Source organism: Aythya fuligula, chromosome 3 (genome assembly GCF_009819795.1).
Source record: "Aythya fuligula isolate bAytFul2 chromosome 3, bAytFul2.pri, whole genome shotgun sequence".
NCBI classification, from domain to species: Eukaryota; Metazoa; Chordata; class Aves; order Anseriformes; family Anatidae; genus Aythya; species Aythya fuligula.
The window spans coordinates 27,383,050-27,400,531 of NC_045561.1; positions in this window are offsets into that span (position 1 = coordinate 27,383,050).

Here is a 17,482-nt window from a genome sequence, read left to right on the forward strand (position 1 = left end):
TTCCTGCTTTTACATGTACGTGTGTTGTCTGGCAAGTTAAGTTTTGTTGTATGTGTTGTGGTAGCAGGCACCTTTGAAAACATGCATTCAGGCCTGCTCCTGTCTTTTCACTACCTGCTGTGGTGAGGTATACAAATTTGGTGTGAAACTGAAATGGATATGCTGAGATACATGTTTTTTTTGACAATGGTCCTTGGGGATGGAATTGTCTTTCTTTGAACACCTCTGTGATAAGTTCTTTTTCCTATTTTGGAATATTTATTCCTTTAAATTAGTGTGTCCCTTGGGAATCAGAAGGAGAATAGTCTGATACACCTTGTAGAGGTTTCAGGCTCTTTCAAAGACTGGGCTTTGAATCCTATTCCTGACATTTGATGCCTACCATACTGACACGTACATAACTTTTACATGAAGTATGTGCTGGAAGAAAAAAATGTTTCAGACTTGTAATGGATGTGTTACCATTGACTGTGAAGGTGATAGTTCTTTAAAAAGAAACTTGTGTTGGCTGTGCTTCTTTCTTGTTCTGAAAGATCTTTGTACCCTGCAAATCCTGTGGGAAGTAATATGCTTTAGTGTCTTGTCATGCTGCATGCTTCAGGTTGATTAGATTTGTTGTTCCAGGATGTCTAATAGGTAGCTTGATGATAACCTTATTGAGGTTGAAATGATCAAGAAAGAAAATACTCCCTTGGCAACTTGTTTGAACCATCTACGTTTCTGTGACATGGTTACATCGTCCCTGTAAGTGCTTTTAAATCCTTCCATCCTCACAAATGTTAAATTAAGAGACCTGCTGAAATTACTTCTGGAGATCTGATGTTGAACTGATCCAAAATACTGTTTAACCCTTAACAGTATTCAGTGTAACATAACTGGAGGCGTGACTACACCTGGCTCATGAACAAAGACTTAACATACTTAAGGGAATAAAACAGTGTTGTTGTTTTTTTCTTCTCTGAAACATTTATACCACAAGATCTTTGGTATCTGCTATACGCCTTGTTCCTACCTAGACAGAAATGTTTTGAGTATGCTAAAACACCGATAGAGGGATTTACTTATTTGGAATGCTCCTCTTTTTTTTGGTCATAGTATATGATGAATATATACCTTGCTCACTTCTGGTTTGTGGCCGTGCAGAGATGAAGTGATTAATAGATGACATTTACTTGGCATATCTTCAGCTAACAGTCAGTGTTAATGTGTGACAGTGTGCAAGACTGCATTTAGCAGTGTTTGTTTCCAAGCTCTGGTAAAGGTTTCTGAGTCCTAGCAAAGAACCCAGGAGATTTTTCCTTAAACAATGTTGTTTTAATCCTACTGTCAAGTAGCATGTGTGGCCATAAAAAGGTCATAATATACAGGTGTCCCTCTCTGAACTAGGGAACACCTTTTTCCAGTATTTGGGAACATTATTGTTTTCCTGATTTCTTTAGCTCTCATTTCATTCAGGCAGTACTGGGAAGCAGTGGGATAAGATCTATGAAAGGACACAGGTGGGAAAAAGTTGGAATTGAGTGCAAACTACCTGTTGTCAGAAGTAATACTAGAAGCTTAGAAATAAGTCATACCCCTGAGGTATTTCTTACTGTTTGTCAACTATTAAAATAGCAGGATTTAAGGTGTACTGTTTAATATATGCCCTGAAACAGTTCATGTATAGTCACTAGGGCACTGTTGAGGCTGAAGGCACAAAGGTTTTACAACCCATATAATTTTTTCATTGCAGAAACAGTTTTCTGTACAAATAAGATCCTCATAGCATCTGGTATACCCACTTTGAAAACACCCAGGAAGCTTTATTGGATTTCTTGTGCCTCAAGCTCCCAGGTTTTGTTAGGGAGGAATGGTTTAGTCATTACTACACATCTCAAACTAGATACTCCTCCTCCTTAGAAGTTTGACCTAAAAAGGGTGCTCAGATTGCACCAAGCACACATGGCTTCATGTAGAACACAATTCTTGCTGCTTTTGTTAAGGATGGGCTGGAAGGGTAATGCTACTTCCCTCCCTCCCTCACAGAGTAATTAAGAGCTCTATTGCACTAGCAGTGGAGGAGATCTAGACTTGGTTCCTTCAGGTTGTTGCTTGTGAAGATTCAAATCACAGTTCTTGACTTCCAGCTACAGCTGGATTTCCAAGTTGATATATTGCAATCAGGTTTGTGTTCATTCTTCACTGAGGTGGGAAAAGAGGCAACCCCTACAGCCCCCAGACTTGACAAAGACAAACAAACAAACACAAAAACTTAGAACTTTTCAAAAGCAAGAAGGAACAATGAAAAATGCCAACAATGGTTGTCCTGTTGCAGCGGAAACTTCCTGTGGCCACGGGCAATTTGGGAAGGGATTATGGGCATTACATTGCATGTGGTTTAGGGACTGTTATTCTAGAGGTTCCAGCCATGGTGATTACATTGGGTTTGAAATGTCACATGGCATGCTACCTTACTTGTATTGGGCCCATCTGGGATGGAAATCTTCTCAAATTCTGGAAATTTTTTGGGGGGCTTGGTGTGATGCATTTGCTACCTTCTTAGTAGCAGTTTTACCCGTCTTTAGGAGACGGTATGGAAAAATACCAACTTTTGATTTTATGATGCTTTAGGTATGATATGCAGATCGCATAAAGGGCAGGTAGTCAGCTTTAACTGCAGTATCTGTTACTGTTGGCATTCATTTCTTGCAGTTAACTGTTAAACAACAGCTGTCCCACTTTAATGAGCTTTAAAAAAGAGAGTACAACAGCTCATTATTTCTGTCTTCCCTAACAGGCCTATTTTAGAGCCCCTCAGTTAGCAGCTTGTATGATTCATGCCAAGTGGAACTCATTTCCATGACTATTAGGATCATTTGCTGAGTGTTACACATAGCACAGGTTTACTATGAACCCTCTCTGAAACCTCATTTTTCTGTTGGCGGTGGCTTGCATCACAGCAGCACTGCAGCCATCTGTGGATCTCCCTGCATCTGTGTGAACAGAAGCGCTGTATAAAACCCAAAAGGTTAAATGAAAAGATCTATTGCCAAGTGAAATCTCCTAATTCTTTTTAACAGCTTTCTGCTTTTAAATGTGTTGAGTCCCTCTCAAAATTGCATAATGGCAGAAGCTCTTGTTTTGCCCTCTACAGGACATGTGTACATATGTCCCAAACTGAAAGGCCATTTCAGTTGCTTGAGGAGGATGAAATATGTGTCTACTGGCTGTCTGAGATAATTTTGATCTAAAATAGAGAAATGGCACGATCTTAAGTTTAATTCTCCAAATATGCAAACAGGTAGTTATTTTGAATGCAGAACAAGGCATATGCACAGGAAGAAAACATATGGGGCTTCTGGACTTCCCCCTTAAGGCAGCAAAGAGGGCATTCAGCTCAGCATAGGTTTTTGCATAGTACAGACCTGCCATTGAGACTCCCATCCCACAACTGTACTCGGATGGCTGGGGTAAATATGATAGGAAGGTTGTACCTAGTAGTCAGTATCGGTGTGTAAGGATTCCTCATTTTTGGCAGCCCTCGTTCTCTGCTTTGAGGAATGCACTGTGCAGACTTTAATTTCACCTAGAAGTAAGACACGCTGTGCATTTAAGTAGAGCCATGACACTCGAGTCAACAGAGGCAGCAGCAAGGAGGTGATTAGTGTCATTAAAGGGATTTACTATCTCAGGCTGAACTTTCCGCAATTGCTTAATGAAACAAATACACTTCAGTTTCTATCAAATCTTTCAGATTGCCTTAATCAAGGCTCTGAGGGATGTGAATAAACTGAGATTAACATGGTTACTGTTGTGGTAAAAGAAGGGGTAATGAGTTCTGACCCTGCATATGTGAATTACAGGGACTTGCTTTTGATCATATGTAGGAGAAGCATATTCTAGATAACCTGTTAAGTATCCTTCCAGACTTAATATGATTTTATTCCTAATAGCACTGGGGCTGAATACAGGCCACAGATGTTTAGTTGCAAATGATATATGGTATTATCTTGGCTAACAAAGGATTTTTCCCTTAAGTGTTTTTCCTGTGCTTTGTTCACCTTTCACTCTACTCCTCCAGAGCCTCCTGCTTGTTCCAACAGCCCTCACCAATATCAGCTTTTCATTACACTTTATTTCCCATGGATTAATCTGTTGCCCAGAGCTATAGCCTGAACATGTCTGGGGACTGAAAAGAGATCTAAAATTAAATCCCTGCAGAGAAGCCACCTTTGTTCTTTCCCAGAGAAACGAAATACGAGTGTATCCTTGCCAGAAACAAAGGAATCTGTCCCATAGAGAAATTGTTGCTACTGTCCCTTGTGAAGGGGACAGCAGAAGATCCAAATGCTGCTTCAGACTGCAAGAGAGCTCGGCATGAAAGGCAATGTGGCTGTACCTTGCTTTGTGCTTCCTAGGTAAGCACAAAAGGGGTGTGTTAGAGCCAAATGACCATTACCATTTTCCTCAGGAAATCAAACAGAAAGCATTGCTGCCATTTCTGCAGCTTTGAAGGTCAGGTTTATTTTTCTCCTTTGTTTACAATTACAATTCCAAACCCAAGCTTTTTCATTGCATGGATATATTACAGAGACAGGCATATCTGGGCTGGCAGATTACATGTACCACCCTGTGCAGGGCAAATTACCACACTGTAAGATAAGCTATTCTTTTTCTACACTACATTTTTGCTAGAAAAGCCATTTTTCAGTATCTTGACAGAAGAGGCAATAGCCAGAAGAAGGTAAGATCAGACGATTTTTTATTCCAGCTTAAGCAGCACTGCACTAAGGACTTGCATTTTTGGACATGAATAAAATTAAAAAAAAAAAAAAAAAGCCAAAACAAAGCATCCCCCGCGCTGCCCCCCAGAGCTCTATAGCTGTGACTGAACAGCTCCAGAATGTAACCAGGACACAGCCAGGCGCGCTGGCTGCCATTTCAGAGCCCGCCTGCTGGGCAACGCTAGGGCAGGCCACACAAAATGGCGGCTGGCCATGCTGGTGGCCGCGAGGAGAGGCAGGGCTGCTCCCGCCCTGTAGCGGCGAGGCCGCAGAATGTTCGAGAGCGCTGTGCGGGCTGATGGACAAGGGGTGGCCTTCAACCAGGTGGTGGGTGCCGCCTCTGCCCTGGGGAGGGGGTGCCGAGCCAGGTGGGGACTGGTTGCTGTTGGCAGTTCCTTGTCCGGGCTGTGTGGTTGAGGAGCCAAACACCTGAGCAGGAGCTTGTAAATGTCTGCAGGCAGGTACAGGTGAGGAGGCGGGCTTGGGGCTTTTGTTTGCTTTGGGTGTGGATGATTTGTGCTCATTTTGTAAAGCTGTTGGTAATCAGGCAGGACCTTGGGAGAGAGATGTTTGTTTCCTAAAGCACTGGGTTTAAAGTTCTTAGATCAGTTCAGAAAATAGGGGTATTTTAGACTTATACTGACCTAACCTGTGCTAGAAATGAAGATTGCTTTAACTAAAAAACATTGAATCCCTTAAATTAGGCCCTGCATGCTTCTGATGTGGTCCCATAACTGAGTTGACTTCCAGCATTACTGGTTTTGCTTCCTCCATTTTGTCAATGCAGTGGTTTTGCAGACATTGAACAAACTTAATGCTTCCATTTTAGAAGCAAAAAACTGGACCAGTCTTTGTCTTTGAGCCAGTAACTGGTGTCTGCAAAACAACAAGCCAAGGTCTCTGTTGACAAGCTTCAATGTGGTGCTTGTGATTATTTTGCTGTATTTATGGTGGTTACGGAGTCATCCGTGTGAGTCTTCAGGAGTCTCCAGGGGTAAGTACTTCTGCTGCTCTCTTCAGAGTTAGTCCTAGAATCCAGCGGTCATGATCTGGTCGGTGGCTAAATGAATATCTTGGTCTTAGTTTATTAGTATTGCAAGTGATTTTGTATTCTTTTGTCATTGCTTTAGAGCAACATCACCTGTCCTTTTGCCCTTGTGGTTGATAACAGAGGAATTAGAATGTATTGCTGATGTCCAGAAACCAGTACGTTTATGTATGAAATTAGAACAAAACAATCATCCTGCCTTTAGCCGTGGTTCTATGTTGTATATAGCCATTTAAGTTAAGTAGGAGAATCAAGCGTCTCTGTGAATATAAAGTGAGTAAGCAATTGTGCATATGAGGTAAGTTTCCTGCAAAGGTAGTAATGTGGTTGCTTTTTTAATAGCACAGATCGCCTTCCTGGAAGCTCACGGTGTGGTAGGAATGTGGCTGCCATTCAGTGGGGATGCTGCCATGTGGTGGGAAGTTGAAAACCTCATTTTTCTCAGATCGCTATGTTGCTTTACTTTTGGAGTCGAGTATTGTGCTGTCTCTGATTCCAGGTTACTTCTCTGCTGCCCTTGTTGATTGTTGTACATTAGAAAATAGGGGAGAATCTTAAGTAAACTGTAGGAGGGCAGGCTGCAATGCAAATTAAAAGTTGCCATGTTTAGCACAACATTTACAGAATTTGTTGAGAAAGGGAGACCTAGATATTGGTCTTTGTTTCAGAGGGACATGATTCTGTTATGTCAGCTGATAATTTTGTGAGATTGGCTCCTCATCTAGATTTTCTTGGTGAGTTGGAATCAAGTGGGACAAGTAAGCCCTTTCATGGAAGCAGGAAAAACCCAGGGACTGATGGCACATGGACTACTTTCCATCAATTTTTTTTTTTTTTTTTTGTAGTGTGTATATATGTAGTCAAATAAGTCTGGTAGTCTTCCATAATACGATAAATGTGATCAGAAAATGTCTTGAGACAGAACAGGTCTTCGTTATAATATTGCTACTACTGCTTCTCTTGGGAGCTGCCTGGTGTGAAAATTTTGCAGGAGGATTTATGAAGATTGTTTCTCTTTGTTACTGTACTTAGCCCTGAGGGGTCTCAAATTGTCAGGTTTCTTTTAGTCAAGTTCCCCATCATTTTCCACTGTTACTCCAGGGAAGAAGACAGTCTGAAGGGGGAAGAGAAAAGGAATTAGAAGTGTCTTAGCTGGCCTTGTGGATTTTACATTGGAGTTCTGGTGAGGAGGGAGGTAGTCATTCTCTGCTTGGAGCAAATGAAAAAACCTGATAATGTGTCAAGGTAGCTTAAGTCTAGGCGAGTAGCTGGCAGGAAACTGGAACGTATTGTCATTGCAAGAGCAGGAGAGATGCAAATGTGATGAACCCCTTCATCTAGCTTCAGGGTAAAGCGAAGTATTTAAGAATGTTTTTGTGCTACATGGAAGTATCAAAATGCTTCAGCATATAGACTGCTTCAGCATATAGACTGCTTCAGCATATAGACTGCTTCAGCATATAGACATGAAACCTTGATGTGTTTTTTTCTCAGGTAGTACTGCTACAACAAAGATGCCATTTTTTTTCTCTCTGTGTGCCATTTTACAATTCCTTCTTCATAATGTAAAATCTATTTATTTATTTTTTCTTGAGATATTTTTGAGAGACTTGAAACAAGCTTGCACTCTGCATCCATCTGTTTAATTACAGCCAGATCTCTAATGAGTGGTACCATGAGATTTCATCATTTTTGTTTGGATTCCAATCTTACACTTTTTATGACCTACTGTAGCTGAAAATTGGCACAGATATATAAATTAAAGACGATGCACTATGAATTTGCTCAGACTTCTGTCATCAAGTACTCTTGTGATTGTAAACTAACCCGCAAATTCCTGATGTGTGTGCTGGTGCGCCTTTGAGCTCTGATAGTACTGATATTTGGCAACTCTCAGCACTCTCAAGTGTTATACTTCAGAGCAAACAGTTCCTTATCTAGCTGAATGGTGTACAGGCTCAGTGGGGTTTGGAGTTGCTGTGTGCATTGTCTGGGTCACTTGGGGAACTGAGACTTGTTTTGATTTAATTGGTGCTTGATGATATTTGATTTGACATCATCTGAGTCAAAAGTTGTTAAAATGCTTATTTTTGCTAGTAAATTGATAGCCACAAGATCATGCTGGCCTACTCATGGGCTCAGTATGTATGAAGTTAGGAAGCCTGTAGCCAGTTTTGAAGAAAAATGGTCAATAATTGAAACAAAAAGAGGGATACTAAGCTTACAAGGAGAATGTCACTTGTTTCAAACCATGTTCCCAGGCACCCTGACGGCAGGGGGGTAGGGTTCAGCCTCTGGATCGGGGCACTACTGACTTGCACCTGTCCTCAGGCCTCTGCTGCAGTGGAAATGCATCTAATGGGGCAGTAACCACTTCATGCTGCAAACCAATATTCTGTCCATCCATGGCAGATTGTATCTCATGGGGCTCTTTTCCACATCTGGTTACTTTTAAGTACCCATCCAGAACTGTACTGCATTGTCTGCCTCTGGCAAATTAAACCTTTGTGGTCCTTGTAGCTTGTAAGCATTTATGGGTCCTGTGAAAACACCACTCAGTGTCGGGGGGGGTACTCTGAACACTTCTCTTTTCAGGTCTTGTGTTTGTTAGAAAATCTACCTTCATTTTTAAGGAGACACTTCTGTATGTAGCAGGTGTACTGCTACAGCTGGGGAGAAAACCCAGAGGGATCACTTGGACAGTATCTTTTTAAGGCTTCTCGCTTCCAGATGGGACCTCCTGATTATCTCATTAATTTCTTAACTATTAATTTCTACTCAATTCCTGTGCATGTTCCGGAAGCCATAATGATAGTAAACCTCTCTTGCACATTACTCATCTAAACAAATTCAAAACAGGCTAACAAAAGTTGGTGGAATTGCAAATAAGCAGTATTACAAGGTATATAAATAAAGCTAGTGAGAGCTGGCTTTTCTCTTTCTTCCTTATAAAAATGGCAGCAGAACAAGTACCATCTTGCTTGAACTGCTAGTCCTGGCGTTTATTATTAATGTCATTTGCCTGGCCACAGTATGCCAAAGGCAGCAACATGGATTTCTACAATATGGACTTTAAGTACTAAAGATCATAATTTTGCTATTTTATTCCTTGTTATGTTTTATTTTTAGATTGTTCTAATATCTTTTTATATTCAGTTCACAAGAGCAACAGTCCATTTTAAAAGATTTTCCTGTAAAGCATGTTTCTTTGTGACTATTCTGATCCTTACATTTCACCATTTAAAAAGTATCTGTGGTATCTATGAAGCGTTTCATCCTTATCAAAAATTTGTTTACTTCATCTTTTATTGTATTGTAAATACACATTTATTTTTATTCTTTATCTTTTTTTCCTTTTCATTTGATGTAGTGCATGTAGACAGATAATCTCCAATACTGAATGTTTTTTGAGCAAGGAGGATGTTTCTCCTGGTGAGGTGATCTGCAGACAGAGCCAGTTACAGGCAGCTGTCTTGACTGGCTAGGCCTGACTGAATAAATGGCATTTTTCACCAGCCACACGAAAGCAGAAAAAGGGAGGCAAGTCTGGTGTTAATGCTCAGCAATGCAGCACTGAATATTGTTCCTGCTTCAGCATTTCGGTTTGCTCAGGCCTGTTTTATACGCTGCGTGGTACAGAGATCCCGTTCTCCTTTCTTCTGACGCATATGTGCAGGTGTAGAAACTGACTTGGCAGTTGGAAATGTATTTGCCGTGTTTATAGTAAGTTATCTGGTCATTCCTATTCTTCACAGCCACAGAAAACAAGCTTTCTCTTGCAGTGGACCCTTGCAGCCTACCTACTTGTGAGCTGTCACTGTCTTCTTTCTTCATAATTTGAGGAATAGAGGATACCTTCCAGACAATGTGCTTGTGAAGGCAGTTGTGTGTTCTTGACAGTGGCTTTTTTTGTTGCTGTTGTGAACAGAAAAAACTATGCCAGAGAATAAAGAGGTGTGTACTGAAACCTGCCTGTGCTCAGGAAACTTAGAGGAGGCTTGGGACTTAAGCACATTGGTGGAGTGAATACCTACCAGTGCTTGCTGAAGTCTGCCAAAGCAGCGTGATCTGGGTTGGAGTTGCTGTTGGTTCCACTGGGAAAATGTTACTGCTTCTGTTCTGTGGTTGCAGGGCCTCATCTTGCAAAAAGCATTTATTCTTGTATTGCTGCTGTGGCTATCCTGTATGGTGGACCAAGGGAAACCAGCTGATGTGATTTTTTTGGACTTCAGCAAGGCTTTTGACACAGTTTCCCATAGGATCCTACTGGACAAAATGTCCACCATACAGCTAAATAAAAACATCATACGATGGGTGAGCAATTGGCTAACGGGCAGGGCCCAAAGGGTTATGGTAAATGGAGCTGCGTCAGGCTGGCGGGCGGTCACCAGTGGGGTCCCTCAAGGCTCCATTTTAGGGCCGGTACTTTTCAATATTTTTATAAACGATCTGGATGCAGGAATAGAGGGTATTTTGAGCAAGTTTGCTGATGACACCAAACTTGGAGGAGTTGTGGACTCAAATGAGGGCGTAAAGGCCTTGCAGAGGGATCTGGACAGGTTGGAGAGCTGGGCGATCACCAACCGCATGAAGTTCAATAAGAGCAAGTGCCGGGTCCTGCACCTGGGACGGGGAAACCCTGGCTGCATGTACAGACTGGGCGATGAGACGCTGGAAAGCAGCCTAGAAGAGAGGGATCTGGGGGTCGTGGTAGACAGCAAGTTGAATATGAGCCAGCAGTGTGCCCTGGCAGCCAGGAGGGCCAACCGTGTCCTGGGGTGCATCAAGCACGGCATCGCTAGTAGGTCAAGGGAGGTGATTGTCCCGCTCTACTCTGCGCTGGTGCGGCCTCACCTCGAGTACTGTGTGCAGTTCTGGGCACCACAGTATAAAAAGGACATGAAACTGTTGGAGAGTGTCCAGAGGAGGGCTACGAAGATGGTGAAAGGCCTGGAGGGGAAGACGTACGAAGAACGGCTGAGGGCACTGGGCCTGTTCAGCCTGGAGAAGAGGAGGCTGAGGGGAGACCTCATCACAGTCTACAACTTCCTCGTAAGGGGTTGTCGAGAGGCAGGAGACCTTTTCTCCATTAACACTAGTGACAGGACCCGCGGGAATGGGGTTAAGCTGAGGCAGGGGAAATTTAGGCTTGACGTCAGGAGGGGGTTCTTCACAGAGAGGGTGGTTGCACACTGGAACAGGCTCCCCAGGGAAGTGGTCACTGCACCGAGCCTGTCTGAATTTAAGAAGAGATTGGACTGTGAACTTAGGCACATGGTCTGAACTTTTGGGTAGACCTGTGCGGTGTCAAGAGTTGGACTTGATGATCCTTAAGGGTCCCTTCCAACTCAGGATATTCTATGATTCTATCAGACTGACAGCATGGCAGTACACAAAGCTGAGGGTTTGAAGAAATCTTTTTTCTTTTGAAACTTGACTGGGGCTAGGAATTTCAATGATCCAAAACTTTCTTCCGAGTTCCTTATTTTTTCTGTTTTATATTGTTTGCACTTAGGGTGCAGCTAAGGATTCAGGTTATTTTCTTAGGTTGCTCTCTCACTAAACTGTAAAGTTTGCTGCTCTAGTGCAAATAGTTTTTTGACTTGTCCTGTTTGAATGACTTCCATCAAGTCACTGCAAAGCAGAAGGATGCATGTCAAGCAGCTTGCTGTAGAATGAATGTAGAAAACACCGTGGAAGCACTAATTCTGGTGAGGTGTCGTAACTGCAGAAAATATCAGGCACGGGGACAAATTTCATCCTTTAGCATCCTGCTGTTGACTTCTGCAGTACAGGGTTAGGTTAAAGTGTAGGTCCGTGATGGAATATTGGCTTTTACTCTACTTCCATCATTTCCCTACAAGCACAGAAACATGGGGTTAGAGAGATTAGGTTGCAGTATCTGGCTGTTTTGGGGGGCGATGTGACATGGCTGAATTCATTGCAATAATTTAGAACAGCATTTTTCACTGGGTCTGATGATAAAGGAAAAAATACTGGTTTTAAAAGGTGATTCTGCTGTCAGTTTGATATTTGAAATCAAAGTTGGGGTGTAGCAGGATGTTACGGTACTCACAGATAGGAATGCTTTGATTTGCTTTGATTGATCTGATTGCTTATGTCTGTTTTTTAGCAGGAGCCATGAGCCTTATCCATCTCAGTTTTCTGTACATGTAGATCAAAAACGTTTTTGTAAAACTGAAAGGGCTTGGGATTGTATTTTTGGACTGAAAAATAGACTTTGCTGCTTTACTTACCTGTAAGTTACAGCTATGTTACTATACTTGCTATACTTACTGTACTGTTAATACCACTACTGCCCATTTTCAAAGGGCCATCTGTGAAAGTCATGTTTTCAACTCAAAATACTTGATCAGGATGAACAGGAATGAATTTGTTGAACCTTTGGTGCTTGCTGGAGTTAGCCCATTGCTTTAAATGGTGCTTTTAATGAGAAGTGTGTTTATATGAGTTCTGTAACTTAAGCATGTCCCTGCAAAACTCTTGAACTGCACTGGTATGACAATTTTGTGTGAGCTGAGGTTCTTGAAGCATTTATAAGCCCTTAAAACGAGCTTGTTTCAGCTGATACTGCTACACGAGATGTGACCTTTCTGGTAGCTCATAAACCCCTTGAAGCATCTGTGTTAATATTCCATGTGCAGACTGAACATAGTCTTCAGGAGTGTTACATTACACCAGCAGTAAAACCGATTTAGTAACTTACTGCCACGCTGGTTTGATAATGGCTATAAACATTGTAAGGATACAGAGTAGTGACTGGAATATGACCTTTGGGTACTGAAACCCAAATTGTGGCTTCATCCTAGCGTTACCTAGCATATGTATCGTGAAGACTGCAGGGCTGCATGATGCTATGCAAGGGCTGAAGAAAGCAGTCCCTCTTCTGTCTGCAAATAGCACTTTGTGCAGAGGAAAAAAAGTGAGACGTGAGAGCACTTTGAAGTAGGTTATTGCTGTTTGGTGATTCCTTCGGCCTCTTCCAGACTGATTTATCATATTGGAGGGATTGTTTTACTATTGGCTGTGAGACTGTAAGAGTGAACTGATTTGGAATATGTATTGCAATGAGCCAAACACACATGATGTGTATTTTTTTTGGCTCTCTGGTGAATTCTATAATATGGTTCCCTTGATCTGGATTACTATAGCCTGCAGAAGCGGCTTGAAACCTGGGCTACACTAGCAGAGTTCTCTTAAGTGCTCCAGTTTTGTGTTGGGTCTACAGGTATACAAAGTTCACAAGTCATTTTTCCAAAGAAGGACCATCACAACACGTTATTAGCATGTTATGCCCTTCAGCTCCTTTGAAGAGCATACTGTTAAGAAACCAGGGTATGAAAGAAAAAGGGTGCTTTTTTATTGTTGTTGTTGTTTGTTGTTTTTTGTTACTTGCTGCCAAGGCTGTAAGCACTGACCAAAAGCATACCATGGCTGATTTGTTGTTGCTTTTCCTCAGTTACGTGTGCCAATTCTTGCTGGGTTCTTCCACTGCAGTATATTGTTTACATACGTAGCTATTACTCAGTGATAAATTTGATACTCAAAAGTTAATCAGAGGTTAGCAGAGGACTCTTCTGGGTTGAAGTCAACACCTTTGGGGATCAGTGCTCTATCTTACAACGTACATGGTTTTTTTAGAGATGAAGATCTTGTCTGAGAAGGATAAATCCTTTTAAAAATGTTACAGTATTGTAAGTAAACATCAGCTATTATGTTTGAAATGTGTCCTACTTAGGACTGGGCAGCCTCATAAGAAGCAGTTGTTCATTGTATTTTATTGCATAGGACTCCAAGTGGAGAAAGGACCCATCTCTGTCAGCAAGCTGGTTGTTAGCAAGGGCAGGGAATGGGGTCAGATTGGTTTCTGGTCAGTAAATCTGGTCAGGGCCTGTTCACAGATCCAGGTCACCCAGTGGTGGTGTCTGTAGCAGAGCTAGGACACAGTTGAGTTGGTTTCTTCTCAGCTTACTGGGATGAAATCTGTTTTGTCTACCCCTGGAATGTATCTAAACATTTCCAGGTTACATCTTTTTGTGGAGAATGGCAACTTGCAACAGTGATTTAAGATGAAAACAGGTATCAGTAGCTAAATTTAGGTTTTGTCTTTTGCAAGCTACCTTGTGATACAGCATATAGTGAGCAATTAAAGTTGCTATTAGTGGTAAGCAGGAGTAAGATTTAGTTCCCTACTCCATACGATTGTTATGAAGCTGCACATGTTGAATATTGAATTCCTAGGTGCAGAGTTTTAGTTATATTTGTACTTCATTTTTTTATTAAACAGAGGCACTAAAATAGTAAATATGTCGAATAATGTGGCCTAATAGAATAAGGCCAGGTTGGGTGGGGCTTTGGGCAACCTGGACTGGTGGGAGGTGTCCCTGCCCATGGCAGGGGGTGGAACCAGCTGGTCTGTAAGGTCCCTGCCAGCCCAAACCAGTCTGTGATTCCGTGATACTGTTGGAATAAAATGGGGACATCTTGGAATTGAAGTAGGGCTTCTCTTCACGGGAATTGGTTCTTTGTCTTTGTTCTGAACTGGTCACTCCTGTTGCATTTAATGAGGAATGACATAAGTGCTGTATGTGAAACAGCGTGGGTCAGAGTCTGGCCAGCAGTAACGTACCTCGCTGCAACTGATGTGGTCAGAAGCCTCCTTACTAGTAAAATGACAACCAGCTTCTACAGAAGCGCATGCAACTGAGAGTGGTGGTTATGCAGTTACTTCCAGAGTTTCTGCTTCCTATCATCTCTTATCAGTCGTTACCTTTTCCATTTAAGCTTAATTGGGTGCTTTACGTGTTCCCAGTTTCAGACTACAGGGAGCATGAGTCAGTCTCCATACGGCAAATTACTCGGCACTAGAGCTTGTTAAAAGGGTTTTAGATGAAAGGGGTTTTTGTGTTACTCTGTTTAGGACTCTCATGGGCTTAACAGAATGTGAGAGCACTCTCTGCTACAGAAAATCCCGGTGGCTGTGTCATCTCCTGGGAAGTGTAAGTATTGGTTGTTGACCATTCCTGTTAGGAGAATTAGGAGTTGCAGCCTTTTGCTGGTCAAGAAGATGCCTGTTAGAAGTAGACGGTGTAATAGACGTTAAAATTTGCTTACAGGATCTTCCAAATAAAACCATGTTTATCTGAAGTATTGACAAGTTTGGAGTCAGCTTCCTTGCTGTTTTCAGTCCCTGTTTTGCTTTTCCTGTAGTTTGTCTAGCCCACACTTCCGTGAAAATAAGATTAGGCTGTAGTACAACACCTGTTCCGCATTTCCATACACAAAATGTTTCCACTTCTATCCATATACATGTATCCTTCTGTTCTTTGTGCATAGTAGCACCTCTTGCTGGAACAGGCTTTCCCCTCCTAAGCAGGAAAAGTGGGGTCTTTAGGTAGAGGTTTTTCGTTAGGATCATTATTGTTTTTGTAATCCAGGTTTTAGGACATGTGAGGGGACCTGGACTATCACATATTACAGATCTTTTGTATATTAAGTTTTCAAATGCTTTACAGCTCTTTCGGATATGGTGGGAGGTTGAAAACCTTACTTTATATTGAATTAGAACAGCAGATAAAATTCTGGGCCATGTAGTATACTACTACATACATTAACTCAGGCTGTGCTGTCATTCCTGACTACATCCCAGAACAAACTGTGTTGGGATTGAGGTGGGGCGTTAGAACTGAAAGCCTGAGAGGGAGCAAAGGAGGGAGGCTGATGTGCAATGGGCCAACAAGCCTTCTTGTTCTGTAATACGCAGAGGAAAGAATAAACATAAGGGAGAAGAAACTGTTACTACTATTAAATCATCCTATGCAATTGTCCAAGTACAAAAATCTGCTGTACCTTATTGCACTTAATGTTACTTGCCTGTATCAAATGCCAGTACAGACACACGTGTTTTTGCAGGTTATTTTGTGCAAGAATAATTATTAGTTAATGTCGAAATTGTATCTGCTGCTGTGCTGTTACTGAGTAGCTGCTTTCTGATGAATTGCTTCCTGTACAAGAAATAACAAGAATCTAAGCCATGTGAATATCTCGCTTACTGGTACCAGCTGATAAGCTGAGCTATTCAAGTAGCTTACTGCAGCATCTTCAGGTGCTTCGATTTCATTACCCTACATAAAATCTTGTTTTATTTCCCCCTTTGCAATTAGCCTCCTGCTGGTCTAAGAAACAACCCCAAGAAGAGATTGGGGCTTGAAGTGCAGAGGGAGGCTATATGGCCTTGTCCTTTGGCAGAGATCAGGTTAGACAGCTTTAATGATTTCTAGAACTTAAAAAGCACTGCTAAGCTCTTTGCTTCTTTTCAGCTTTTTTTTTTTTTTTTTTTTTTTTTTTTTTGCTGGTATTATAATATCTCTGATAAATGTTGTTCTTTCTGGTTTGAGTAATGGGGAAGCTGGTAGCAATTGATTGTCCTGGTTAGTCAGGGGTGAATTGGAAATGCAAAAATGGATTTCCCTGCTGGGTTGGAGTGTTCACAGGTAAATGGTGTCCTGCAGAAGGCTGCCCTTGCCTAACACCAGGAATCTGACAGGTTCAGATCTGGCCAGTGTAATTTCAGGAATGTGAATAGTCACATCTAAACGTGAAGAGGCGAGGAGTGGTGCCTTGGCTGTATAGCTGAGTGATGCCAATTAACAGTTGCCTAATCTGTGCTTTCCCTCTTCTTCCCCAGGGGAGCTGTGGCCAGACTGCATCAGGGACGGTCACCAGTATGTCTTGCCCCAGTATGCTTCGTATGGGCGCAGTCTGGAAGAGCGCTTGTGGGCCAGCAGGAAGGCAGAGAATGCTAACGGAGAGTTGAAAAGACACGAGGTACTGTTCGAGCTTGTATTGTGCCCCTGTCCTCTTTACTAATGTAGACATAGCCAACAAGACTGCTTCATAGGCTGGGTCTGCTTAGTGTGAACATGGTTGATGGAGAGACTGATGGGCCTAAAAATGTGCTTCAGGTGTGCTCTGTGTGTCTGAAGCCTGAAACATAATACAGAAGACCCGTGTTCCAGTAGCTGTGGAGGTGGCAGAGGTGTGCCAGCGCTGTGCATCCCTTGTGCATCTCAGCTGGAGGCACCAGCTGCCTGTTGGGGCGTGCCTCCAGTCTGGGGGGTACGGGAGACTGGGGGCTGGGGCTGGGATTCAGTGCTCACAGAAACAGACTGACCGAGATGGAACACAAAGAAAATAGGAAAAGCATTATGTACTGAAACGAGGTTTTTTTATTTCAGTGCAGTACAAAGAAATAGGAGTTACTTTGCTTTGAATGAAAGTATTGAAACTGAAAAATGAAGCTTGTGAAATACATTCGTGTAGTAATAGGAATCCTTGGATATCAAAGCAGTGAAAACTGACAGCTCTGATGCTGTGGCACTAAAATAAATATTTACATAGCTTTAAACTAATGCATTGTTTTTTTTCTTCATTTAGTGTTGTATCATTGGTAACTTAGTTTGCAGCGGTATAACATATTACCCACTTTGAAACACTGACAATGCTTTTTTAACCATTGGTCTTTCAGCCAGTGATTTCTTTATGTTTAAAATGTACTGGTACAGCAGCAACACTCTTCTGCACCAAGCAACACCCCCTCGCACCCCAAACCCCAGCAAAAACAAAGACAGCCTCTTTTTTTATTTCTTCC